Source organism: Larus michahellis, chromosome 6 (assembly GCF_964199755.1).
Source record: "Larus michahellis chromosome 6, bLarMic1.1, whole genome shotgun sequence".
NCBI classification, from domain to species: Eukaryota; Metazoa; Chordata; class Aves; order Charadriiformes; family Laridae; genus Larus; species Larus michahellis.
In genome coordinates, this window is record NC_133901.1 from 47,908,893 (window position 1) to 47,936,114 (window position 27,222).

Consider the following 27,222-nt stretch of genomic DNA (forward strand, 5'->3'; position numbering starts at 1 on the left):
ACACTCCAGTAGCCAAAATTCAGCTTTCTGAGCAGTTTTTAGGGTTGTGAATTTGTTTTGTTTCGTTTTGTTTTGTTTTGTTTGGTGGTGGCGTGTTTGTTGAGCAGCAGAAGCCAACAGTGGGCTGTATCATTGATATATGCAACTCTGTTAGACAAACAGGGATGCGTCAGAGGGTTAGTAGTACAGATGTAAACCCCCTGCTTCTAATCAATATTGACTTGCATGGAGTAGCTACAGGTTTGTGCTTCATAACTTCTTTGAAAAAGTCATAAATCAATTTAATCCTGCAGACTTGAGCTCTTAAGTATAGAGAATATCACTAAAAATGTCTTTAAATACAAAGAATATAACAATAATAATGTAAAAGATATTATTGGGCATTATAGTAAGTGACAGATAGCCCACCACCTGCACTCTAGGCTGCTGACTGCCTCCTAGAGTCTCCGAGAGCTAACACAGTCCTTCTTAATCATGAAGTTAAGCCTTGTCATAACGACACTTTTGATCATTCTTCCTCTGCAATACATTATACGGCTCTCAGCACTAAGCTTTTTGTAGCAAAAGGTTTTGGTAGAGGGCATTAGAACCTGTACTCTGCTTTTTTGTAAATATGACTGAAGGGCATTTTGGTTATTTAGTTGTTCTGTACTAAAGAGCAGTATTGTATTTTTTTTTACAGACATACATATACATGCCTATCTATATGTACATAAATATACATAAAAGAACTATATGTATCTTTCAACTAAACGGCTGTTTACCACATCTGTAACTTGACTAAAGGACTTTTCCCCTTTGGGAAGGTAGCTGGGGCAGGGGAAGGGCACAGTGAGGAAGCATTGCTCTCAGTGAGGCAACCGCGAGGCCTTTAGTGGTGACAGGTACCCTGTCACGCACAGCCAGGCCAGCAAGTCCTACATTCATAACAGAAGGCAAAAGCAGGGTAACTGATGAGCGTGAGGGACTCCAGTATCTTGGGACTGACTGCCAGTGGCACAGTATTTGGCTGCAAGGAGATCCTATTCCAAACAGGAACATGAAGTCACTCTATGACCTGAAGAGGTTAAAAAAAAAAAAAAGAAAAAAGCCGGGGAGGAGGGAATAAGGAGGAAGATGGAAGCAATGTAGCTATTGTAATGGAAGACATTTCAGCAGCTCCTGCTACCTTATTCTTTTGTAGATGTATACAAGAGCTGTGATAAAACTTGCAATAAAGGATCTGAATAGCCTCAGAAAGCTTGACATGTTATTGCCTCAAAAGCTGTGTGCCAGGGAGACAAAGGACATGAGTGAAACCAGTGGGAACTCTGTTGTCCTCCAGTGCAAGAGACAGTTACTCGTGGACAGAAGGAAAAACCCACGCTGCCCCAGAATTATCCCCAGCAAGGCGGGATGTGAGGCACTTACCCGTATGCTTCCTACATGCACAGGGTGGGTGGACGTGGGGCCCATATCAACAGCTTGATTTCTCCTCCAGAGCCCTCTGCTGGGCTTGCCTGATACCTGGCTCACTCTTTGCTGGCACTCTCGTGTAAAACCACACCTGGAGAGTCTGGGGAAAGGCTTCATGGCTGGGACCTGCTCCTTCTTAGCCTGGATTTGCTACTGTAGGGACTTTATCGTGCAATTGCATCCTAAGGAGCTAGCTAATTAGAAATGTGCGTGAGTGAAATCAAGTGAGAAAATCTTTACAGTGTATCATCAGAAGAAAAGAAGTTGTGCATTCATGGTGGGTATTTGATAAAACTATGCACGTTTTGATCCTGGATCTTCCCTTCCTCCTCATCCTCTTCAAGAATGGTGACGAGGGACTGAAATCTATCAACTATCCCCATCAAAAGGAGAAAATATAGAAAGTGATAGCCTCATGTCTACCCTCTGTCGCTTATCTGTCTCATAGCTTCCTTCTAAGAAGGAACTCCATTTCTGAAGCCAGTGCTTATTCTTAAAGTACAACTGTGCTGCCACACACCGGCCTTTATTACTCTGAATTAATATTCAGACTTTCTTTGTCTTCTGTAATGGTTCTATGTGATCTTTACTCTTTTATACAGAAAGTGAGTTCACTGTGCCTGGCTGCTTCATAAGCTACCACGAAGACCTAAGCCTTCCAAATAGGCATTATGTATCTAATAAACTCTAGCTGTGAAAGAAAACAGGGAAATAAGTGCAGGGGCAAATAACTTAACAACGTCCAAACCTAACAAAATGGGAAATAACATAACAGATTTCATCGGCAAAGATTTTGTGCAGTCTTGGTTAAGTCAGAAAAAAACCTTAATTATTTATCTATGAGGACTTGAAGTATGTAGTGTCTCTGCAGCTAAGGTCCTAAGCATGATTTCTGGCTATTTGTGCTTGACTGACCTCTTCAAAAACACTCTCCCTCCCCTCTCCCCAGGCCTGAAAACGCATATACATTATTATAACTTATTTGCAGAACAACCGTTATGCAAATAATATTCATCAACCTCTGGGTGCAGTTTGCCGGTTTTTACTTTCTCATTTATTTCCAGCAACCAGAGACTAGTGTCCAGTAAGCAGACACCTCCAGTCTCTGTCAAAAAGACCTTGCAGTCAGTGGGAGAGTGAGTTCAAAGTGTCCCAGTGGATGTGCTGGAGAGAGATAAACACCCCAGAGCACTTTTTTTGTGTGACCTTACTTAGTTCCGCTTCTTTTTTTTCCTGCTTGGAAGAAGAAACTCTTATTTCCAACATCTTTGTCTTCTTAGACTCTCCACAGAGGTTTGCAAATCGAACCACATTAAAGACTTGTAAAATAGTATATTGTATTTGAAACTTCTGATTATTGAGAAACTGTAAACATATCTATTTCATTTCCCTCATTCAAGTGTTGTCCAGCAAACTCTTCTAGTTAGATGTCAGATACAATACAATATGTATTTTGAAATGCATTTGTTTCAATGGACAGTGCAGAACAAATCAGCAAATATTGGTTTTATCACGGATCAAAGACTTTACATGTAGGGTGCATAATCCATGTGTGCAGGCTGAATTAGGTAGCCTTCCACGCCAGGCTTACAGCTTGAATGGAAGCCAATACCATCGTGGTTTAATGCTTGGAAGTGATGGAAACAGGACTGGTTTACTTAAAACACTGCTTTGGTGATACCAGTTAAAGCCAAGAAAGGCCATGATTTGCACATATATAATACTTTCCCACTGAGGAAGAGATCGCTTCAAAGATAACTTCTCCTTTTCATAGACTTTCTGAAGTGTGCTGTAAAATTAATTTCCTATCCCCCAATTGCACATGATCAGACATCTCTCTTCTGTCTTTTCATAATGCACAAACCTCATTGCTTCTTCTGCAATATTCTAGTCAGATAATGCGAACTCCCATCCTTTCATCATCCTGTATATAGACATAGCTGCAATGAAGAAATAATAGAAATGTGCAAGACAGTGAAATTTAAGGAAACCCATAAAGTCATCAGGTTAGGATACCATATAGTCTCCCACGCTGATGAATTACTTCTTGAGAAACAGCATTTTACAGAATCAAATCTAAGCATATTATTAAATTAATCAAATTATTTCAAACCTCATGGACTGACTGGGAAACCAGGAAGGAGAAGAAGAAGAAATGTTTAGGTATGTAGACAATTACATCTGACAGTGGAGCTGGAGAGGGGATTTGGAGCTGGGTAGAGGTTTGGGTAGCTGGGTAACTCAGTTGTTTGCACGGATGGCAAGTGTGACAAAGAAACCCTTTTAAATTCACTGACTGCTTCAGCAGTCATCCTCCCCTGCAGTGTTGGATCAGTTTCTGCAAGGATGCATTACTTCATCACTTTAGGTTCTGCAGATGCTTTCTTGTACTTGGACTCAGTCCAAAGACTGTGCAGGGAAGATCATAGCACCAAGCAATGAAACTCCTTACAGCCATTTGATTCAATTTGTTGTAGCTGGACTTTCAAGAAACAGTTCTGTTAATGTGTGCTTGAATGCCTGCAGGGTGTTTTGTAGGGAAATCAGCAGGCTGGGCTTTGTAATGCTTCTTTGACATCTCGAATCACACTGAAAAGCATTGTTCTGCCAGGATGAAACCAACTGCTTGCAGGGTGCAGTAGAAGCTCTAAGTAATGGATTGCTGTCCTTTGTAGTTTACATTCTTTGTTCAAGTCAATTATCAGCCTCACACCCTTTGCTTGCAACTAACAAATCAAAACTGTCTCCATAAACAGTAAGAAAATCTATACTTGTTATAAACCATGCTTTTCATCCACCTTTGTTACAAATATCCAAGATATGCCTGCAGATCCCTTTTGGAACGAAAAGGGTCGGGGTATGACATGCTTAACTACAACATGCTTTTCTAATGCAAATAATACCGAGTAGTAGCAGCAGAACGTGCCTAGTTTTATCCCCAATAACATGTAGCTTAGTTGTATGTGGTAGTTTTAATACTTGTATTACTACTTCCTACCACTATGATATATCTGTAGAATACTGGTCAGAAAAGCCCTCTACAAAATAGGATCTTTGCCACCTCAGCTGGCACAGTATATGAGTCCTGGAAGAAATGGATGTAAATTTTATTCCTATTGTCCCTTTCAAACATTATGATATTCTACAGTTACCACTGGAGAGCTTATACGTGGCCTGGGCTTTGATACAACTGCCCCAGCTCTCTCCAAAAGAAACAAAAGTGCTTGCAGTCGTGATAATAGTTGCATCCGCAGTATGATTTGCACAGTTATTATCTGGAAGTTTTTTTCTATAGAGTCCATTGTAATCAATTCAGTGCTGTTGGAGGCTGCAGGATCAGCATCACACCCCAGCAGTCCTCTCATTAATACACCTCTGACCTAAAGGTCTATTCCTAGTGGAACTGAGACTCTCCAGCCAGTTAAATCACCTGTTCCTTGGCTATAAATGCTGTGAAGACATAATGGCAGGGATTAGACTGAGACCATTCATTCAGAGCAAAAATAATACTGTCTGTAAGACTCTGAAAATTTAAATCCTTCAGACTGAGTAGCACAATCTCGGCAAAGCTTATGTTATCAGCCAGTAACCTATTGCCTTGTCGAAGTCTCACAGACCATGCTGTGGTTACTTTCCATGGACTCTACCATTGTCTCATTTCATAATACCTTTACTATGTTTAGTAAGCATAGGCACCATGCTCATCCCAGCAAACTGCAGTTATTTAACATAAACTGCCTTTTGAAGATGATTATCAGTCTTGATTGTCTATGAAGGGAGCCTAATGTAACTGGATATCTGAGACACTTGACTTAGGTGGATGAACCTATCCCACATACTCTGTGACCCCTTTATGGAAGACCAGTTCTGATGTACTGTGATTAAAGACCTTTTCATAAGGTGGATGGCTTGAGGCCACCTTCTTTTACAGCTCCTCTATGCAGGAAAATATAATAATTGAAGCACAGAACGTGAGCTTGTGTTCTAACAAAATTGTTCTTCAGCTTAGAAATAGGAAGAACCTCTAAAACCTATGATACTGCTATACTTTCCATGCCTCTGTGCCTCAAAACTTGTGCTTTAGAGTGATTTGCACAGAATTCTTTAATGTGACAAGCAACTTGTTTCTAATGTACATAGGGTTCATCCTCTAACATGTAATTGTTCTCTTGCTATACATCCACTGCCTTGCTTTTTATTTTGCCAGTCAGATAAAAACATCTGATGATAAATTATGGCCTTTTATCTCTCCCTGTTACGCTACACACTTAAAAATGTATTTTCATTTACCTTTTTCTTGATCACACAGTTTGTTTAAAGGATTTCACGCTCCTGTTCCCTTTTCTTCATCACAGACATCATCATCCAAGGAATCAATATATATAAATTTGAATGGGAATTTTGGCAGTAGCTCTACGTGCTTCCCCTTTTTTGCTTAGGTGGAGCCCCACAATATGAATCCACTTGAGAACTCAGCCCACGGAGCGTAGCTGAAGGAACAAAATTGTATTCCATGTTTAACTTAAAACTAACCTGAAATTTAATTACCTGGAATCTGTTGCTATTTATTTGGAGAAGTTATATTTCACATGCTCTGCAGATTAAAAAAAAACCATCTTGTTAAAACCCCATTTTATGACACCAACAAAGAAATAAACTTTGTTCAAGACAGTTAAGGAAAGGGTGAGGCAAGGCGGAGGCATATAAAGAACTTCATTAAGAAGGGGTGTGGTGGGCAAAGTGGTGTGGAGAAGAGAAAGCAAATGGCCAAACATTAAAACAGAAAAGCAAAAGTGCTATCTCAGGGAAGGAAACCAAATGAAAACACAAGGGGGGGGGGGGGGGGGGCGGAATGCAAAAGAGTTCAAGATTGGTGCAGAATGATCAGGCCAAAACTAATGAGCTTTTTGTCAGGCTCTAAAATCGACAGATCTACCATGTCCTTCAGCGAATTGTGGTTTCTTTCCATAGCAAGGCGGATGACTTTTTATCAGATATGTCACTTGGTGAAATAATTGCCAGCAATAATGGTGCAATAGCAGCATACTCAGAGCACAATTTATCCATGTCTATTCTATCTTTCAACTTCAAAGCTTCTACTGCCTCACAGATCACATCAAAATGACACCTCTGTCGTTAATGACAGTGGTCTAATACAATACAGAGAAGTCAAATCACTTCTCCAGATAGGCAGAATGCTCTCATACAGAAACTAGGCATGTGCACGGGTCCTGACTTTCATATTCAGATTTGCATTTGTGGGGAAGAGGGTGGGTTTGACATACAGATTTATTCATATTTGAAACAGACTGATTTTATAAAGCACAAAATTCACTAGAATTAGAAAGGAGGGTGGACAAGAGTAGCATGCAGGGATTTCACTAATGCAAAGTGAATGCCTGGATGTAAGACATTTCCGTTTGCACAGCCTACAGCATGGGTTAGACAGCGTCAGAGGTCAGAGATGTGAGTTGTCTTTAAAGAAAGAAACAAACAAACAAATAAACAAGTCAAATAAAGATAAGCGTACCTTAAAATGCCCACATTGTCCTTGTAGGCAAACCCACATATTTTCTGGATCTAGTAACAAACCAAGCTGCTGTGAAGCCCTTCCTGGTGGTCATTAGTCACATAAAGAAGAAAGCCGGCAAACTGCAGTTCTTAAAAAGAAAGAATTGTCTGTTTATATCCCAGTGCTGTTTTGAAATTACCATAGAACAATAAATCTGCAAGTATGAAATATATTTCTTTTGCTTTCATAGTATACATAAACACATATGCAACCAACATAGTGGTGGGGACATCATTTGTTTAGGTTTCATTAAGATGTGTAGTTAAAAGCCTTATTAAAAGGGTCCATTTCTCACCTCAGTGATTAAATTTATTGCCTGAGGGTTAAGTAATGCTTCAGAGGAAAAATGAGGCTTAGGAATATTGTCGTATTTTACCAATGTTTCCAATGGAAACATTTCCTGTAATGGCTGCTTGGGTGGAAGGTTGAGACTTCACCATAGTGCATGTTTTTGCAGTGTTTTATATAAAAAAAAATGACAATAACAACACATACACACACGCGCAAAAAAAAAAGAAAAAAAAAAGCTTCTTTGGGGAAAAAGAAAGGCCAATTATTTTAAACAGATTTTTTTTTTCCCCATTATTATTGCTATTCCACAAACATGGTAAGGAGGACTTAGTTATAAAGAACAATAAAGAAAAGGAAAGGAATTGAAAACAAGAAAAAGTTTTCAAACCCCATTTTTCAGTTTAAGTGTTTGGATGGTGAAAAGGAAATGTTCTTCCACAGCCAAGCACACTGGTCCACACACATAGCAGTGTACGGCCGTGTGAATAGTGTATATAATGTAAATTGCTGACCGTATGTTAGTGTGCTTTGTTTTGTGTGCTGGTGGCCTTGTCATTCATTGATTGTAGGTATATTTGAGCAGTCTAACTTGAAAATTAGTACTGTGAATCAGATTTTGCTAGAGCACGATTATGGGCCAGGGGACTGTAATTCTTCCATGAAACTGGGCCTTGGGGTGAAGAATTTTATGGCGGAACAAAGAGGCTGTGTACATTTAAATACAGTGCACTGCAAACTGCAGTGATTATCTATTGTTCTTTTTATTTGTTGGGTTCTTTTAAACTATTTATCTTAAAATTGTCATAGGTAGGAGACAGCAGAATGATTGACACCCCTCCAGTTCCTGTTTACCCTCATCAGCGATGGAAACAAATTTCAAGCAGCATTCAGTACTTGTTTCCTGACTGCTGGGTAAACCAGAACAAGGTGGACCATATATATGTTCAGTGGGAAATATACATATAGCTGTGTGTATATAGATATATGAAATGAAATTAGTATGTCATTTCACACAGGCTATCAAAAAGTGAGGAAATTCAGTTGCTTGATATAGAAGAGATAAAACAGAAACTAGCAACATAGAGTGAAAAGTTAGTTGCAGGCCCCTGGAGCAGGGACTGGGATTCTTTTAAAGTGTGTGACTGTTAGAGTCACTTTCGGTAGTAGTTACCTAAGTTAGGGACGATGGTATGCAAGCAGCTTAAGTTATGAAGCTCAGGGTGAGGGTTTAGTAAAGGGTGATTGTAGAGGAGGGAGGGAGGAAGGGAACAATGGCAGCTCACTTGTTAGGCCTTGCTTTGGGATAAGGCGGAGGGAATTGTGGGTTGGTCTTTTTAAGAAATAAGAATTAAATACATGTGGAGTCTGTGGCTGGGAACCTGGGGATTTAAAGAGTCACTGTGAGCTTAGGGTGAGGTCATCTTTAAATCTTTCTTTAATATGAAAAGAAAACTGGAGATAAACTGTGGATGGATGATGCAAATGGAGCAGTCAATCTGGCAGTACTTATGCGTATTCTATTGTATCTTGCCAGATACGGCTTAGTGCTACATGAACACCTGTTTCATTCTCAGTCTTTGTAAGCAATTTATTTCTTCAAATAAATAGATGCTTCCATGTATCTTCTTCAGCAGTAGTGAAAAAATTTAGTTCTTTGTTAACATAACACTTTCTTCACTTTTTAGACCAGTTGTCAGCTGTACTGAGGAAGCACTAGGACATATTATGCTTTGGGGTGTTTTTTTTTTAATACTTTTGTTTTCAAGCCAGCCTATTTATGCAACAATTTTTATGAAGTCTTAATTTTGCATTCTGCTTGTGCTTAATTCACACCTTTTGTGATAGTTTATGTCCATGACCACAGACCCTCTCCTCCCCCTCCCAGAAGTCCAATTGCATTCATGTTACCATATAAAAGTTGGAATCAGCTCTTTTCTCGTCCTATGCATAGACTCCCCTCTGTCAGAAATAGCTCCCAGTTGTGCTCTGAAAGGTGGACAGAGCATGTTTCTCCAAAGTTGTCATGACCATTACTTTGCAGTCAGTCAGCAAGAATTTTTGGGAGTAATATTTTTCCTTAAACTGACCTGCAATTGTAATGTAAATAGAGTGTCTTGTATTTCCTTTTGTTTCGTTACTTTATTTTACTTTATTTTATTTATTTCATTTTTCCCTAAGTTGGCTTGCCTTCTATCCTGATTTTTTTATACCTCTTTCATCAGGAATAAGTACCAAAGCAGGCAGTTGGAGTTGCAACAGAGGTCTTTTCGGGGCATTTCCAGAAAACACAGAGTGGCAAGGGTTTTTTCTGACACAGAATGCAGTGTTATTATACAAGGCCTTCTTTCTTTCCAGTATCTGTCATCATAATGCTGAGAACTAATTACAAGATTTACATACAGACCTGCTGGGAAACACCCTTGAACAATCCTGTCTCCAAGGAAGTACAAAATTCCTTGGAATTCTCCATGAAGATTTGCCCTCCTGCACCTCTCGTCCTAGCTAATGGTCACCGAGCAGATTGAGCTTGAAACAAGAGGCCACACATAAAGGCATTAAGTAAAGATCTTAAATTTTTTTATCTTCAGGTTAATTTCTTTAGAAAGCCTTGATATAACCTAAAACCTCTGTTTTCTCACAGGTAAGGAATGGCACACGAGGAATTATTGGAAGTTTCTCCCACCCGCCCTGCCAACATGGTTCATCTCTTACCCGTAGTGAACATTATCTAAGGCAAAGCAATAATTTGCCTCTGTTTGGTGTTCGTACTCAGTTTCTAATCTAACCTTCATACACTCCCCACATTGGTACAGTATTACTCATTCAGTTCAAACTGGATTGTGCTGGCCAGCACATTTCAATATCAGCTCTCACACCATTTGTTAAACAGTGGTGGTTTTCCATCCATCGTTAGAATCCTGTGTAAATGCTGAGAAGTAAACTTAAAGGGAAAAATTTCTGTCTTCCCACGGCCATGCCTTTTACCTATCATAAAACAATTTTCCTGTTTGTTTATATAAATAATATATACCTTTGCTTTTTTTAATACAGAAAAGCTTTTCCTTATATAGACAATGCCAAAAATTCAATTGCAGTTTTTGTATACATTTTCAGCATTAAGTTCTCTGGATAACGATTATCTTAAAATGCCCTACAGTTTTAATGTACAAAAATTGCTTTCCAAAGAAGAGAAATAATCAACATGACTGCCATTTTCTCCTCATTAAAACTCATAACATTCTGGCTAAACTTGTGTAAAAAATTTCAAAATCTTTTGCCTTGAGAGACATTGTAACAACACATAAAAGCATTTTCATTTTTGCACACAAAAATTCGAATTTGGTACTCCGAAGTACTCCACTCAAGTAGCTTTTAATACAGAAATTGAAGAAAAAGGCCCTGATCTGAAACTGTGGGAAGGTCAGAGAACATCTGTCTGCCCTTTAGGTCAGAATTCAGACCATTGCTGGACTCCGTACACAGAGTCTCTGGGGTTTTTTCTATCACATTTTCACTGGACTTCAGCAGCTTCTGTGCAATTTTGTTCACTTTTTATATTTATGCATGCGAAGACTCACTCTTGTGGAATAAAATAGAGATTTAATGACCAACCATCCTTCTGACTGTGAGTTCTGTTTTCCTGTAGATCAGGAGCTTCTGTACAAACTGCACGTAAGAAGTGGCTTACGTTAAACTGTCTGTCTGTGTATTCACCCTTATTTATGGTCACTGCCTTTCTACTGTTTCTTCAAGCATTAAACGTTGAGTTTTGTTCAAAGAAGTGACCATTAGTAGCTGCTGAAACAAGTATATTTTTATCTATTTCAGGTTCTGGACTACGTTTATATTAAAAGATCACTGTGCAAAAACCCCACTAGATGCAAGTCCTTCACTTCACAGTAGTAAGCATAGAAACGTTTTTCTCCTCACTATGACTTTGTAAGAAGAAATACTTCTAAAACCTCTGCCCCGTAATCATCCAAGGACCCTAACTAAAAAGCGCTTTTAGAAAGTGCAAAGATATAATAGTCCCAAGATGAATCTGCCCTACAGTTCCATTTTCTGCCATATAAACGTTTGGGAGCTTATCATTGAAGCCACATTAGTCTTGATTTAAGGTCTTTTGACACATTATTACAGCACACTGCCATCACTTCACACCTGCCATTCTGTCAGTCAGAAGAGAGGGAGGGGAAACAATTTTGATGTCAATCAACAAATCCTTTGGGAGGTGTAACCTGTTAAGACGTATTACCCTTTGCCCATTGCGATTTACAGGCTTTGAATTTAAAGGACATATGCCAGAAATAATTAAAGACTAATCTTTATTGTACTCACTTATGAATGAAGGCATTTAGCACTACCAACCCATTTATATTGTCCGGAAGAAGAAATAGAAAGAGGAGCTGAGTGTGGTGCCACTACTGTTTCCATTTCTATTAATCAATTGTTCTGGATGGATGTTATAATCCTCTGCCCGCACAGAGGAAATATTTAGAATGGTAATCATAACTATTACACTTGTATTAATGTTCTAGAAGAGTACAGATGATTCCAGCATGATGCAATGTCTGTAGCATTGTTTATGAATCAAGACATTATTTTAAAAATAGAAACAATGACTGAAATAATTGAAAAAAAAAGAAATCTAGCAAAATAGAAAAAAAAATTATTAATTCTGTCCCATACATTTTAGTGGCAACAAAACCCAGTCTCAACCTGGAGAATTATAACTTATGTGGCCATGGCTTTGGATGACCTTGTAATTATTCTGTTGTCATTTACTCAGAGGCATCAAAGGAATGATGTGAACCTCAAAATCTGAATTTAGGACCTAAATCCTGAGTTGAAGGATTTTTTTTTTTTCCCCTCAGCTAGGTTTTCAGAATGACACAGAAAAAAAGAAGCATTTACACAGCCTACTTGTTACTGTTCACAACTCATCTCTGGAAGGAACATCTTGTCCTTAGACTGACCTTAGAGCTACAAGCTAAAGGAAATAGCTACAAAACGAGAATAGCTATGGAGTAAATAAAACAACAGACAGGGACTATATAGCCCAGACAGAAGTAGAATAAAAAAAATTAATTATATTGTAAATTTTTTTACACTATTGCACTGTATTACTATACATACAGCTTGTTTGGGCCAGAAATGCAATGGAAGCTCTGACTTGCAGTTGCCACCTCATATTACCAAATCACAACTGGGGAGAACAGTTTTGGTAACTATTCTGAAAAGACTTTGTGCATATTGTTCAATAAGCAAACCCTACATCATTAACTCCTCATGACTGAACTAGAACAGGAGATATTCCTTTCCTCTAAGGAAACATTCTCTTTTCTACATCTTTTTCCTACCTTACCTCCCTCATCATGCACACACACACGCACTGGAAGAGACAAGGTGGAGTTAGGGAGAAGAAAGCAATTGCTCTCAACTGTGCCACAGACCTTTAAGGACTAATACATCACCCTCCTAGAGAAGCAAATACAACATGGCATGCTCTGCTGATAGATAGTGTGGGTCTCAAGATCACACAGGTGATTAGGAGATGCACAGTATCTTCAATTTGTATTCACAAATCATTTTCATCAGGAGGGTAGAGATTCACATGCGGACAAAAGCATTATGCTCACATTTGTTTATTAATTTGATCTGAGGGAATGGAATGGCTAAGTTATTTTTATTCAATGATAGTGACAATGTTGTGCACTGGTAGCTGTTAATTTTACATTTCCCAAAATATGGGAAACACCTTACATATGAAAGACTATGCCTTCTCAGCTTTCAGAATTTAAAGATGTACACTGAGGAGGGTGGGAAGTTGAGAGACAGGAAAGTAGGAATGAGAGGTGGATTTTGCTTTACCATTTTGCACAGAGGAAGGAAGAAAACAAGTGCTTCTTCAGCATCTGTCTCCCCTCCCCTTTCTATATGCCATCTGTCTAACTAGATACTCTTTGCATCTTTTTGCATTTTCATGGAACCTGAGCACCTCTAGCTATTACATTTTCCCCCATCTGCACTGCTTTACATGCTCGCTGGAGGTGGATCAGACATGACTAAGCGTCCTGGTTTCAGCTTGGATTGAGTTCATTTTCTTTCTAGTAGCTGCTACATTTGGATTTAGTACGAGAATAATGTTGATAACACATAGCGTTTTAGTTGTTGCTAAGTAATGTTTACATTAGTCAAGGACTTTTTCAGTTTACCATAGAGTCTGAGACGGAGCACAGACAGGACCAGCCAGCCAAAGGAATATTCCATACCATAGAAGTTATGGTCAGTATATAAATGAGGGTTGGCTAGGGGACAGGAATCTGTGATTGCTGCTCGGGACGGGTTGGGCAACTGATCATTGGGTGGTGAGAGTAACTTGTGTTGTATCACTTTATTTTGCATATTCTTTTACTATTCTTCTTCTTCTTCTCCGTTACTGTTACATAAACTGTCTTTACCTCAACCCATAAGGGTTTTTTTCCCCCTGCTTTTCTCCCTACCTTTCCGGGGGGGGCGGGGGGCGGTGAGGGGAGCAAGCGGCTGTGTGGTCCTAGCTGCTGGCTGGGGTAAAACCACGATACCACATCAGCCAGTCCTTTTGCCTCAGATTCAGCTTGCTTTGTCATTCATTAACTTAACATACAAGATCGGCAGCTGTCCCTTGACTGTAAGCTATAGTGGAACTGATAAACAGTACACCAGCCTTTACGCAAGAAGCCAAGACTTTCTAGGACAGACCAGAATTGCTAATTTCAGGAAACATCAGCACTCACAGCCATGCATAAATCAGAAGCTGAATAACTATATCTAATACAAGAGCAAAATACTGTAAGCAGTGTCTTGTCTTGTATTTTGTGGTAATAATAACATAAAGAAGCCGCGTGTTTCCTGCTGGCAGCTGACGGCTGATTCTGCTTTTACTTTCATAGGTGTAAAGCAGCATTGGCAGTGGAGTAAAGCTGGTAGAAAATGTGATTTGAATCAGTCTCCTAGTTTGAAGCTGGTCAGAATAGGACCTTGTCAGTCTGGAATACTGTCGAATATGCTGTGACATTTAATCAACTGTTTGACTACCGGCTCACCTCTAGCGTCTGTGGTGAAGTGAACATGATTCCCCTCACCTTGCTTCACATCACACATCACTTTTCAGTGCACTGCTGTAGAGAGCTGGGTTATAGCCTTTTTTTTTTTCCCCTAAGAGGAACACAGTAACAGAGGTCAGCTACAGTCATGAATTTTATGAAAGGTTTGCTGGGAAACCACATTAAATGGCAACATCAGTCCATACATCAGCTCTGCAGTGCTCTTATTCCAGGACTGTGCAGCTGAGTGATTTGCAATGTACTTGCATTTCATGGCCATCATTTTCAAGCAGTGTCATTTGCCTTGGTATCAGACACTTCAGCTGCACCAGAATCCACCCAGCTATTCATGATAAATTTCCTTCAAGAAAAAAATCTTCACCAGAAACACATTCCCAGGATCCCCAAACTCCAATCTTAGGAAGCCCTGGATATAAAGCCAGGCATGGACACTTCAAAATACAATAGAGGCTGGAGAGGAAAAGCTGAGAACAAAATTACTATTCCAGGATGCAGAAATGTAATAACTTTGGATTCAGAAATGAAACAAGACAATTTCCTTGTATTTACTGTTTGGACTAACCTATCCTTCATTTAGAGCAGCCTAGCAAAATTGTGCAAAACAAACATTCGTACTCTGAACACTGATCATCCCAAAAATCTCTATCACTGCCCCAACCCCGTGAAGCATATATTTTAGGCAAACAAGCAAACACTATCTAGTATTGTTATTTCCAGCTTATAAACCTCCAGATCACAGGCCCACTACATTAGCATCCACGTGCACATGAAATAGAAGGCTAGATCCAGCAGAGCTGACCCTATGTTCAACTGTTCTGTCATCCTAATCTTGCCATTTATGATACAGAGGCATTCAATTAATATGACTGAGGTCAACAGGATGCTATTAAAGCATAAGATGAGGTCTATATCATCAATATGGCAAATACAATGCTTTATTTGTTAAGTTTTTGAAGGAAAATCAACACTAGTGATTTTTTTTTCCCAGAGAATATTTTTTCCAGCAATAATATTGCCTCTGTTCCCATCATGATACCACATATTTTCTTCTATGTTGAATCACATGATTGATATTGGATGCCAGTAGAAGTTTTAGTATTGTAAAATATTCAGTTGCAGAAGTAATGTCATGTCAAAGACATCACAGATCCACTAAACTTGTCAGTATATAAACGTGCTAAAAAAACAGGCCTCTCAGTCCCTTCTGAGAAAGGGGTTACTCAAAAAGTAACAATAAACACTCAAAATTATAAGAGGTTCTGGTAAAATTTCCACATTATGGAAAGAGTCTCTATCACCATGAGTAAACTTAATGAAAGTCTAATAAAAGTAGTACTCCTACTGGAATGTCTCAAAGTGCTAGACATTAGGCAGTAATCTTTATGGAGATCTCTCTCGCATCTTAGAAACTGTTTTTACTGGCATATTCAAGAGGGTTGTCCATGAAATTTCCCATGTACCTTACAGACAAACTCATTATTGTAACTACAGACCGTGATGTATCTAATAGTTATGTTCTAGACCTGTTTGTTCCTCATGCTGCAATGCATCAGGCATCAAAATCTCTTCAGAAAGCCATTTTCCACCCCACATACCATGTTTATTTTAGTTTGTACAGACTAAGATGCATCTCTCTCCCCAGGAAATGGGACAGTCCAGAACTTCACTCGAAATCTTGGTTGATTGATAGAAATATATTTTTAGAAGCCAGAAAGCTGAACTTACTGAAAGTCTCCATTACAGGAGAGTCCCACACGTTGAAGCACCAACACCCAGGAGATGTGTTAGCTGGTTATTGCCATCCTAAACCAGTGGAAAGCACACATAAGACAGACAGATTGACCCAGGAGGCACTCAAAGCATAGAGGAATACTAGAGGGAGGAGTGCCACATGCAAATCAAAAGTCTCCAGACAGGAAGGAGTTAATTATTCTCACAACTCAGGAAGCCTGTTCCCAAAGTGGCTTCATAAACTTAAGTTTTAAATGTCAGATGTCTTGCAATAACAGCAATAATTATACATGGATTCAAAGCCCTCCTAATTTCACTTACAGATCCTTTAGCCAGAAGTCTGTATCTGCAACTCAAAGGAAACGGAGCACAAAGTTGCAGGTGTGATAGCAGCATAGCATCTGGACCAGTATTTAGGAAAGAGGTGAACTCTGTTTCCTTATTCCAGAGAGAAAGAGGAGAAAGGCACCCAATAACTGTAAGGCTTTTCTCAGTCTTCCCGTTCCCTGCTTCCACATATACCATTTCTATTGCAGATTTTCCAATAATCACTGTAAATGCCTACAACATCACATATCTGCTACTCTGAACCAAAGCTGCTTTACCAGAAGGACTCATACGGTCCATTATCTCCACCTGGTTAGGTAGGCATTCTGTATCCATGACAGGGAGAAACTGCACCACCGAACTTAACTCCTGCTAACGGTGTGATGGTTATGAAATCCTACTGCTAGCAGACCCATTTGCAGCCAGGGTTTACTGACTCACCTTGCTTTTGTTCCTAAATCTCCACTTTACCTCACTGACTTGGCAGTCAGTCTGCAGAATGCCTTCTCACTAGGACCAAGGAGATGATGAGTGACTGAGCACAGTTCATTGGCTCAGTATTTAGATAGTAAAATTGTACACAGAATTACAGTGGTACATAACATAGCAAGAATGGAGAGCTACATGCTTACAATAAACACATTTTTTTACCTGACATCTCATCTATTTATTCTAAGTGAAATGTACACAGGAGTTCAAAACGCCAATGAAGGACATTGAGGCAGTTGAATGAAGGGGTTGATAGGGACAGGATCAAAAAACACAGCAAGTCTCTTCCATTTGTACCTTAAAAAACTTTGTATATGAGTACCTGATTGCCTCAAATCTTATTTGTATCCTAGTTGTGGACCAAGATATATCAAGAAAGGACTGGCTGACTTCTTGACACTTCTGGTAAAGATTAGGAGCAAGTGTTTACATGAGGAGATTGAATCTGACTGTTATTTGAGCCAAAACCAAACTAACTTGTACAGGACATTTCAGTGCATTATAGCATTTCTCAGATGTTAAACTGTAAGTCTGAATCCTGTCCAGGTCATAATAAAACCCAGTGGTTGTCTGATGATGCCTGACAGACACACTAAGAAGTGTCAGGTCAATGCATAAGGTAGAAGACTCTTCATTAGAAAATGGCCACTGGAGTAAATACTACCTGTCGTACTTGTTACTACACAGCAAGAAAAAGCCCCCAAAAATAGGCTTGGGAAGAAGCCAGAGTTCTCTTTTCACCCATTCTCAGCTGTCTACTTGACGAAGAAGACAAACTGATAGGGCATCTACAGAAAAAAAGACAACAAAAACCACCAAACAACGGCCTTGTTTCTCTTTGCATTATAGCTGTTCTACAGACCTAGAAAAATGCAGTCTCCAGCACTGGCGTTGTGATGTTCTTTGCAAAAGAAAAAGTAAATGTACTCATCCGTAAATTTCAGCAGTAGAAGAAGTTTAAGAGTGCTGACACCTTCTTCATTGTATATATAGCTTGGTAAATAAGGAAGAGAAAGTGTGCTCTTGGCAAAACCATTGGGCATTCTGTGCTCAGCCTTCCCTCCTGAAATAAAATACAACACTAAGTTTTTCACATTGGTTGTTTGATGTATGGCTCTGTTCTACCTCATCATTCTAGTATGATTCAACAAACATTAGAGAGAAATTCTTCTGTTTAAAGCCTTTACTGCAACAGAAGTAAATATCTTACTTTTAGAAAACACATTTCTTAAAGATAAAATACAATTCTACAATACTCTTTCAGATAGATTTGCCATAAGTCAGATACCCTTGTTCAAATAATGGACTATGAACCTAATTTATCTTGTGCCTTCAAGAAGTACAGAACTTGCTCTTATTAAGGTACTCCATTATGAGAGTCTGTGACTGATACAATGAATTGTTTTTCAGCTGTGCTGTGGATGCCGTTATAAGTCTTCTGGTTGAATGAAAAGGCAATTAAAGAGGAAAGTATTTAACAAGAGACCAAAACAAAATGATACAGTTTTAAGGACAGATCATGATTACATTGACATTTAAACTGTCATTCAGCTAAAATAAAATAACAATATAGAGCTGCACGGGACTTTGGCAAGGGTGATGGAAACAAACCCATTAACTTAGGAGAAAAAAAATCCACTTCATGCTGTAACAATACCTTTGAATCAAGAACATTTGTTTTTCACTTCCCTTTCAGTCCTCCATAAATTACAACTGCAAACAGGAGCAAATAAAAGTTCCTTATTCAGATGACCTGATCAAATTTATAGCTGGAGAACTCATATACCTAGATGCAACTTTTCTAATCTGTTTTTCAAAGACAAGCTTTCTTCTAAATTCCAGAGTTTTAAATGTTCATTCAAATTTGGGGGAAGCTACTTCAGTGCATAATAAATCCAGAAAAACTAGCTGAGTTCTTCTATTGCTTAGAGGATATAACTCAGTCATATGTCAGGAAACACTCCTTGTGCTATGCACAAATACAGTATATATATGAAAGTACCGGTCACCACACTACAGCATAAAACAAGTAAATGGAAGGAAATAAAAGCAAAGCTGTGAAAGGCACTAATAATAGCTGTTCCTATTAGAGCGGGACTACACGTTAGAGAGTGTAAGTCTCCTGACGTGTAAATATCCGAGATTTTATTTAGTTTTTCTTCACAGCATCTTGAAATTATGCCTAATTTTTGCTTTTCACCACATTGTTCCAGCAAGGTACTTACTTGTAAGAATTGATGTATCTGATACTACCTGTAGTAGTAAGACGCCAGTTCTGCATCTTACTCTGTTTGCTTGTTGCCCCTTATTTGACACTTAAACATTGTTTGCTCATTTAAGTTTATGGTAGTGCCACAAATGGGACTAAACCAGGTCTGAGCAGGTTGAAAATTTTGATTATTCAAAAGTTATGTCCAGGTGCAACTTGCATTCATTTCTGGATTAGTTTGTGCTGCCTTTAACGACAATCCTTAATATCTTTCCCAGAGCCTTACAGGAGGGCTTTTTGGAAGAGACAGCAAAATGGGAGCTTCTGATTTTTCTTCTAATTCTGTTGAAGGTGACAAATACCAATTCAACAGAGTTGTGTTTGAAACTTTCCTTCCTTCCTTTAGCACCAGTTATGAAAGCCAGTTACAGTGCATTTATTAAATGAAATTTTTCCTCCAAAACAATAACAGTGATGGTAATTAATGAATTAATCTCACCAGCTGTCCTTACAGGGCATATCTTTCCTGAACAACTTTTCTAGACTTTAGTGTAAAGTCTAGAAAAGTCTCTTCTTGCCCTTTCCATCCTCTCCCACCCCAAAATTCCACTCAAGTGGTGAAGTTTGTCTGCTGTTCACACTGAGTAGGGGTCACGTAGCACTGTTCTTAATGACTAACAGGCTTTCAGGTTTATCAAAACGTGTACATTCATTTTAAAAAACAGCTTGCAAAAAGTTTAACTCATAACACCATTGACAAGAGTTTCACTCCATAGATTCTCAACCTGAATTGCTACAGAGCAAGCAAAGGGGAAATTAATTGTGATTGCAAAAGCGCCATGGGACCAATTCACATCTGACATGAATCAACTTCCACTGCAAGCATGAGAGTATCTCTATGAACACTGGGTATGGTATTTCATAGGGAGTAGAAAGACTTTTAAAAATTATTTTGCTACATGAGATAAATCATTTAAAAGTTGGGGGATTAGTATAAAGAGGAACCACATAGCTTTAGTTGGAAAAAATGTGCTGCTTTCTTTCTTTCGTTAAAGAAACTACAGATCAAAGAGGTGAGGGACAAGCTGAAATTTTATTTACCCTTATTAACAAAAGCATACATTTAAAATGAGTTTTATAATTATGTAGGGATGTAACACACTGATGTAGTGGTTGTTAAATCTCACAAATTAAAAGGCAAAAACTGAACTGCAACCCAGAGTTTTTAGAGCAGTCTCAGAGCTTGGAGAATTCATAAACCAAGTAAACCTTCTGACATAACTATAAAATGTGGTATAAACCCTAGGAAAAAATAGCCATCTTGAAAGGGTAACAGCACTTTTATGAGAATTTCAACTGCACCATGGCAACATCAACCCGTCAAAGCAAATGAAGGGCAGTAAAAGTAAAATTAAAAATGATGAAGGGGACACCAGCTTGCTAACAGCTTTCCAAGCTGTAAAGCTTTCAAATGTTATCTCTTCATTGGTTTGTTCAATCACACATGTTGGTTACAAAGCTTTATCATATTATGTATCTTTCCCATCACTGCAGGCTGCCAGGTTTTGATGGACCTATACATAAACAAACAAAAAAAAACCAACCAACAACAAACCCACAACCATTTCCTTCTTTCCCTCTTGTTACACACCCTTCCTTCTTTCCCCTTATTAGTTTTTCTGTACTGGTGCCAATGCTGACACCTCCTGATATCAACTAAAGCTACAAAAATGATGAGAGTTAGTTCAAAGGATTCTTAGCTACTTCAGCTTCCCATATTTCTCTCCTCCTTGCTCCACCCACATGCCCCAGAGTCTCTCCCCATGGCTTTCAAACCTCAGACTAGGGGTGGCTACTCTCACAGGTGTGCTGTGTATCACTGCACCTACTGCTTAGATATCACCTCATTAAATGTTCTATCAACTGTATGCACAAATGGCAATTTATTAATTGGCAACTCATTGCATTGCAGTCAATTAGTTGAATTGTATTCAGTTCCTTGAAACATTTTGAGATACAGTTTTTATGTAAGACTCAAATGCAGAGTCCAATGTACTGTATGCATCTAGTCTGAATTTCTTTCCTTGCATATAGGCCATGGTAAAGAACTAAAAGATTAGTTCCTATGGTTCCTTTAATAGCATCACACAATAAATATTTCTTCATTAGAAAGTAATAATTCATTAAAAATCCACAACTTTCTGACTGGGCCTTTACTCCTGTGATTCCTCTCTTTTTTTATTAGCTGCAACATGATTCATGTTTTAATAACTTTCTCATTTTAAAATGGCATTAAATCAGATCATAAACATTGCATATGTTTTATTGTCATTAAAAAGATCTTATACTGCAAAAGGAGGTGTGTTAAAAGGGAAAATTAATAAAGTTATAAGTAGAAGTCTTTTTTTAATTAAAATCAGCCATTAAAGGACCTCTGCCTTTCAAAGTAGAGGATTATTAAAATGTAGATTTCTCAAACTGTAAAATTTCTGCCCTCTTTTGGGTCAGAAAGTCATAGAACCACAGAACGGTTAGAGTTCAAAGTGACCTTAAAGATGATGTAGTTCCAACCCCCCTGCCATGGGCAGGGACGCCTCCCTCTAGACCAGGTTGCTCAAAGCCCCACCCAGCCTGGCCTTGAACACTTCCAGGGATGGGGCATCCACAGCTTCTCTGGGCAGCCTGTTCCAATGCCTCACCACTGTCACAGTAAAGAATTTCTTCCCAATATCTAATCTGAATTTACCTCCTTTCAGTTTAAAACTGTTACCCCTCATCCTATCACTACATGCCCTGATAAAGAGTGCCTCCCCATCTTTCCTGTAAGCCCCCCTTTAAGAACTGGAAGGCTGCTACAAGGTCTCCCTGGAGCCTCTCTTCTCCAGGCTGAAAACCCCCAACTCTCTCAGCCTATCTTCACAGGAGAGGTACTCCAGCCCTCCAGAGTCCTTCAACTCTTTCATATTTAAGTTGTCATTAATAGAAAAGACTCGTCATTAGGCCATTGTATGTACTGTGTAGCATATGCTCTGTTTCAAGTCCAAAACAAAAAGGTCTCTGACAATGTCATCACTAAATAGGAACAATGTTAGATCTGTTAAATTTTTTGTTTCCTGGAGGGAGAGAAAATTTTTGATGATTTCTCCAACCGATCAGATCAATATGACTGCTATGGCAGGAGATGAATGACTGCAAAAAGAAACACTGTACATTTGCACAGTTACATCAAACCCAATGGGGCAAAAATAGTCTTTTTTCTTGATAGTCCTACAAGGTGGTAACCTGGGAGCCACAAGAAGGTATATTAATTGTAGATATATAAGAAATGAATGTAAAGTAGGACTGAAAGTTTAGAGTAGGGGTTCTGCCCCAGGATGACCCTTGTCAAACTGAATTTTATTATATATTTTCCTCAGTGAAGCATTGCTTTTTTTCCAGTGCAAATTAGAAAAAGCAAATTATCATCTAAAACAGCTGACATTTTATGCCTATGCAGGCTGGCTGTTGCTTGTCAGTATTTTGGCTCCACCATTGCTAAGCCAAAGAAGACATCCAGGTGGACCAAGATCTGTTCCTTCATGACCATTCTGCCTCAGCAAGAACCTGAGAGCACCCCTTCTTATTACACTTGCTACTGTTCTTATGTATGCCCTGTCAATCAGCCTAAAAAATCCTCCATGAAACTTTCGCAGTGATGCAGAACTAGAGAATGGTCCCAGAGATCTGAAATGCAGTTTCCTTTCACAGGTTACCAGAGTTATAGAAATTTATTCATATCAGTGTATTTTGATGAGAAAAATAAGGCAAACCTACTGTAATCTCTATAATCTATCTAGAGGTAAAATTTCCAACTATCAGTACACACAGTCAGCATAGTACTTCTTGATGGTGACTAATATTCCAGCAAGGGTATTTAATGAATGTTAATAAATGTTTAATGAATACAATAAATGTTTGCAATTGCTGCAAAATACATTCAGGAATCTGTTTCTTTCTTGTTCTTTTTTACAGAAGTTTATAATAAACTTGTCCAAAGCCACAAGCATTGGTATTCTACAATACGATTTGAGTAAAAAAAAAAAGAATTGTTTTCAAAAATTAATATCTTAGAGATTAAATACTCTTGATGATGAAAAAAAGCATGTTTATTCATTACCTTTAGTAAAACAGATTTGCTCCTATGCAAATGCCTCTATTTAATGTCTACAGAATTGAAATTTATTTTCAAATTTGGAAAGGTCAAACCTATTTATAGGCTTTTCTGTATGAATGTTTGTTGTTGAACAAAAGAATGCACTCCTTGCACAGATCACCAGCTTCTTCTTCTAGTTTGCCACCTGGCATAAGCAGTGTTTGCCTGGATAGTCATCTGTCTTCTGTTTCTAGTGAACGGTTTCTAGGATTGAACTGTGCTGCTCAGACAGAATTCACACAACAGAGTTAATGCAGTTTGGACTGATCAGTTTGATGAAACTTGTCAATGGTCTTGTCTTTACAGATGTCTTTTTTCACCTGGCATCTTCTCTACACGGTGTCTGGGTTCATACCAATAAAGATGACAAAAGGTAACAGATTATTCAAGTAAACATGGGAGAAATGTCAATGAGTGCTGAACCAAGGAAAAGGATATTGATGGAAAGCTCTATTGGGCTTATTGCTTATTCATTGCACGTGATATTTGACATAGACATCCCACTGAGCATGGAAGTGAGGATTGCCTTTGTTACTTTGTTAGGGAACTGGCAGACTCCACAACTTCTTCATCAATTCAGGGCTGAGACAGCCACCTGAACCATTTGAAAGGTTGGTGGTCTTAGGTTGCCAATTCATGCTACATGTGAGGGAATGTCACAGCGGAAGCACATAGCAGTTGATTAGCATACAGGCTTCTCCATCCAGCTGCACTGGTATAACAGATGACATGTAAAGCCACATCTTCTGACCTTCAACTTCAGGAAGCACTTAATTCGGTTCTGGTTTGTTTGATTTTGTGTGACCAGGACCCATAAAATCTAGCACAAAGTCTGTAGTGGTCTCTGGACTCAGTGTCCTGCCAATTTTGTCTGGCCCATTCTTTGTGTTTCATGGTACTGAAGTTCATGAAGCAGAGGCTTTGAGCCAAGAAAGCTTTGATTGCTATTTCAGCAGTTGCTACCTGTCAAGGAAACTTGCTTTGAGTTGCTTGAAGGAAAGATGGAAGTTCTTTAGGGTCATTGCCAAGGGACTCCATATACTTTTCTTGTAAAGTTTAAAAACTTGACTGAATTCGTCTGCCTACAGTGTCTAGTACAGAGACCAGTATTCTCACTAGTCTCAATTTGCTATCACAGGAAGTCCTATAACTGTTCCTTCTGCCATTCTGGAGATACTACTTATCAGAACTTCATTCTATCTCTTTTCCTTACAGCATCTCTATTTCAGAGTTCTGAGCCGTGGATAGAGAATATGGTTGGAGTTCCCACTGCATCAGCTCCAGGTGAGACTGTGTCCATGCTGTCAAAACGCATGAGTGGGATAGATTTAGATGTCCAGAAATTGTATTAGTTTCTGTCTAAATACAGAATCGCTCATTCTAGACATCAGAGGCAATAAAATAAATATTAACTTACACTCAGAAGAGGTATCTGACACAGTTTTCAGGACCTTATGGTTCAAGTATTTCCTTATCAATGGAACAAGTAAAACCAGTGCAAAGTATTACACGTTTAGAAATGTGAAAAAAAAACAAACCACAAACACATTCTGTTTTCAGTGAAGACTTATTAATCATGACTTCACAATTCAAATAATAAAATAATTAAAATGAACTCCATGGAGGGTTCTTTCTCACAACAGACATTGGCGTATACTTTCTAGCAGTTACAGCAGGGAACCCATAGGATTCCTCCAATAGCAATAATATCTTGTAGCACTACTGGTGGTAGGTTGCTATCTGTTAGCTTACTTGCATAAGCTTTCAACTTTAAAATCACAACTAACCAAAAATTAAAAATAAAAAATGCAGTCATCCTTATTATGTCACAATATGACCCTTATTATTTCATTATCCTTATTATTGTTATCCCATTGGGTTTATGAGGGGTATCCATAAACAGCTAGCATACGTGAGTAGCTGTGGCTTCAAAATTCGACATTTTGTCAGGCAAAACCCCCTTGATTAAGAGAGTCCTTAAAGGCTTTTAAGGAAGAACAACAAAGCCCGAAAACCGAAACATCCCCCTCTCCCCCAAAAACCCCCCAAATCCCCCCAAAACTCCAAACACCCAACCAAAGATACCCAAGCAAAAAAGCCCGCTGATAACACCTTTTCCTTTCCAAAATGCATCTTTAAGTGTTCTGTAAAGAATCTTTCAACTCTTCTGGGCAGGAAGAACTACTCAAATTAGAATCATCACTGGTAGACTTTTATTCCACAGCTTGGCCCACAATATTACAGTAATTAATTTTTGAAGATATGTCCCTATCAAATTATAGGAATTTATATCTGAAGGGGAAAACTACATTTTTTTGTACTTGGGTTTACAGACATAACTGCATCATGCAGCTGGATGCAGGTCAGCAATCCCAGTATCAACAGAAAGGAACTTGGGACCATGAAAGCACAAAAAGGACAGAACTGTTTTGTGACTTGGTGCAGTCATACAGTAGAGCTACCTGCCTGAATCTGAAGCAAAGACAGAAGGTGGCACATCATAAAAAGGAGAGAAAATGGATAAAGTATCAGAAATTATCTGAGCCAAACTCTTGCACTATTCCTCAAATTTACAGCATTATTTCTATGATCATGATTAACCTTTTGGACTAGAAGGTGGTAACCATACTCTCTAAATCAGTTTCAATCTACTGTTTCAGAAACCCTATTCTGTGCCATGCCAGAGCAAATCTAGAATCAGTAAGAAAAGAAATTGTCTCCAGGATACTAGTACTAGGCCTCCAAAGAATATTTCTAATTTTTATGCTAGACCTTAAGAGATGAAGGGTTTTTTTCATTATGCTTTTAGGAATAAGGATCAATGATTTCCCCTCAATCAAGCTCACAGCTCTGTTTGATTTCATTTTCTTATGTTTTTATTGTGTGGTGCCTTGAGATGTTTGTTTGATAAAGTGCCCCATAAATGGGGATTTTTATTGTTATTGTCATTGCACTTCTTAGGTCCCAAACTATACATTGTTGTCATACTAGCGTTTTAGACTGTCTGATTTTTCATTGCTGAGGAGGATTGATCAGTCTTGTTACTCTTGCTAGTGAGACCAATATATTTTGTAATTAATAGAGTAGTCTTTTGTGGAGTGCTATGTTGGATGCCTAAGCAGAGAGCTATTCCTCTTTACACACAGCTCTGCATTTAATCCAATAATAATATCACATCAGTAAATAACAGAAATACAAAGCTTCCCAAGAGCAGTCCTGTTTCTTTGCTTTTTAATTCAGAGACCAGTCGATCTCATCCAAAAAAATACTGGCTGAGACCCGAGAAAAAAACAAACTCTTTTCAAATAAGCAAATCAATGTGCTTCAATGAGAGTCTCCACCAGAGATAAATATTACATTCAGATTTCTAATATAAACAAAGGATTTGACCGAAGAGCTTCTAAAGACACCATTAGGTGTCTTTTTAAAATTAAACTGATTTCAGAGTCTTTTTATCTTATGCCCTATCCTATCATCTTTATCCTATGTTTTTTAATTCTCGCTGCCCTTCAGCCTTCAGTCCAAATTCTGTTAAACCACACAACACTGTTAGAGTGCAGTGCAAAAAGGAGGTTGAAGTGGCCCACTTGAAGTCAAATTTGTTAAAATACAGCCTAGAATAAATTGCTACATATGCTAAACAGTAGTCTGGGTCAGAAATGTGTCAGGATGTGAATGGCATTGATAAGAAGTTCATCAAGTGTTGGTTGATCAGAAAGACATTATAAATGATCAAGTAGTGTAATCTAAATCATAATTCATGTTGACGCTGAGTTTTACTTCACAGACTTGAATGTGATCACAGTTACACTGGCTAAATCCACAGAAATTCAGTTTAAATCAATGGAAT

The 27,222-nt window shown here is 38.5% G+C and overlaps 1 long non-coding RNA gene across 11 annotated transcripts in view; it reads right to left on the minus strand.

Annotated features, from left to right (window-relative positions):
* Positions 1–2,506: 2,506 nt before the first annotated feature.
* The window catches only part of LOC141745052 (uncharacterized), a 73,096-nt gene continuing 48,380 nt past the window's right edge, over positions 2,507–27,222 (minus strand). For all 11 annotated transcript variants that reach the window (XR_012587655.1, XR_012587656.1, XR_012587653.1 and 8 more), the window contains 3 exons: positions 6,986–7,115; positions 5,746–5,945; positions 2,507–3,395 (listed from right to left, as the gene is read on the minus strand). This is a non-coding gene — a long non-coding RNA (uncharacterized LOC141745052). The remainder of the gene's footprint in view (positions 3,396–5,745; positions 5,946–6,985; positions 7,116–27,222) is intronic.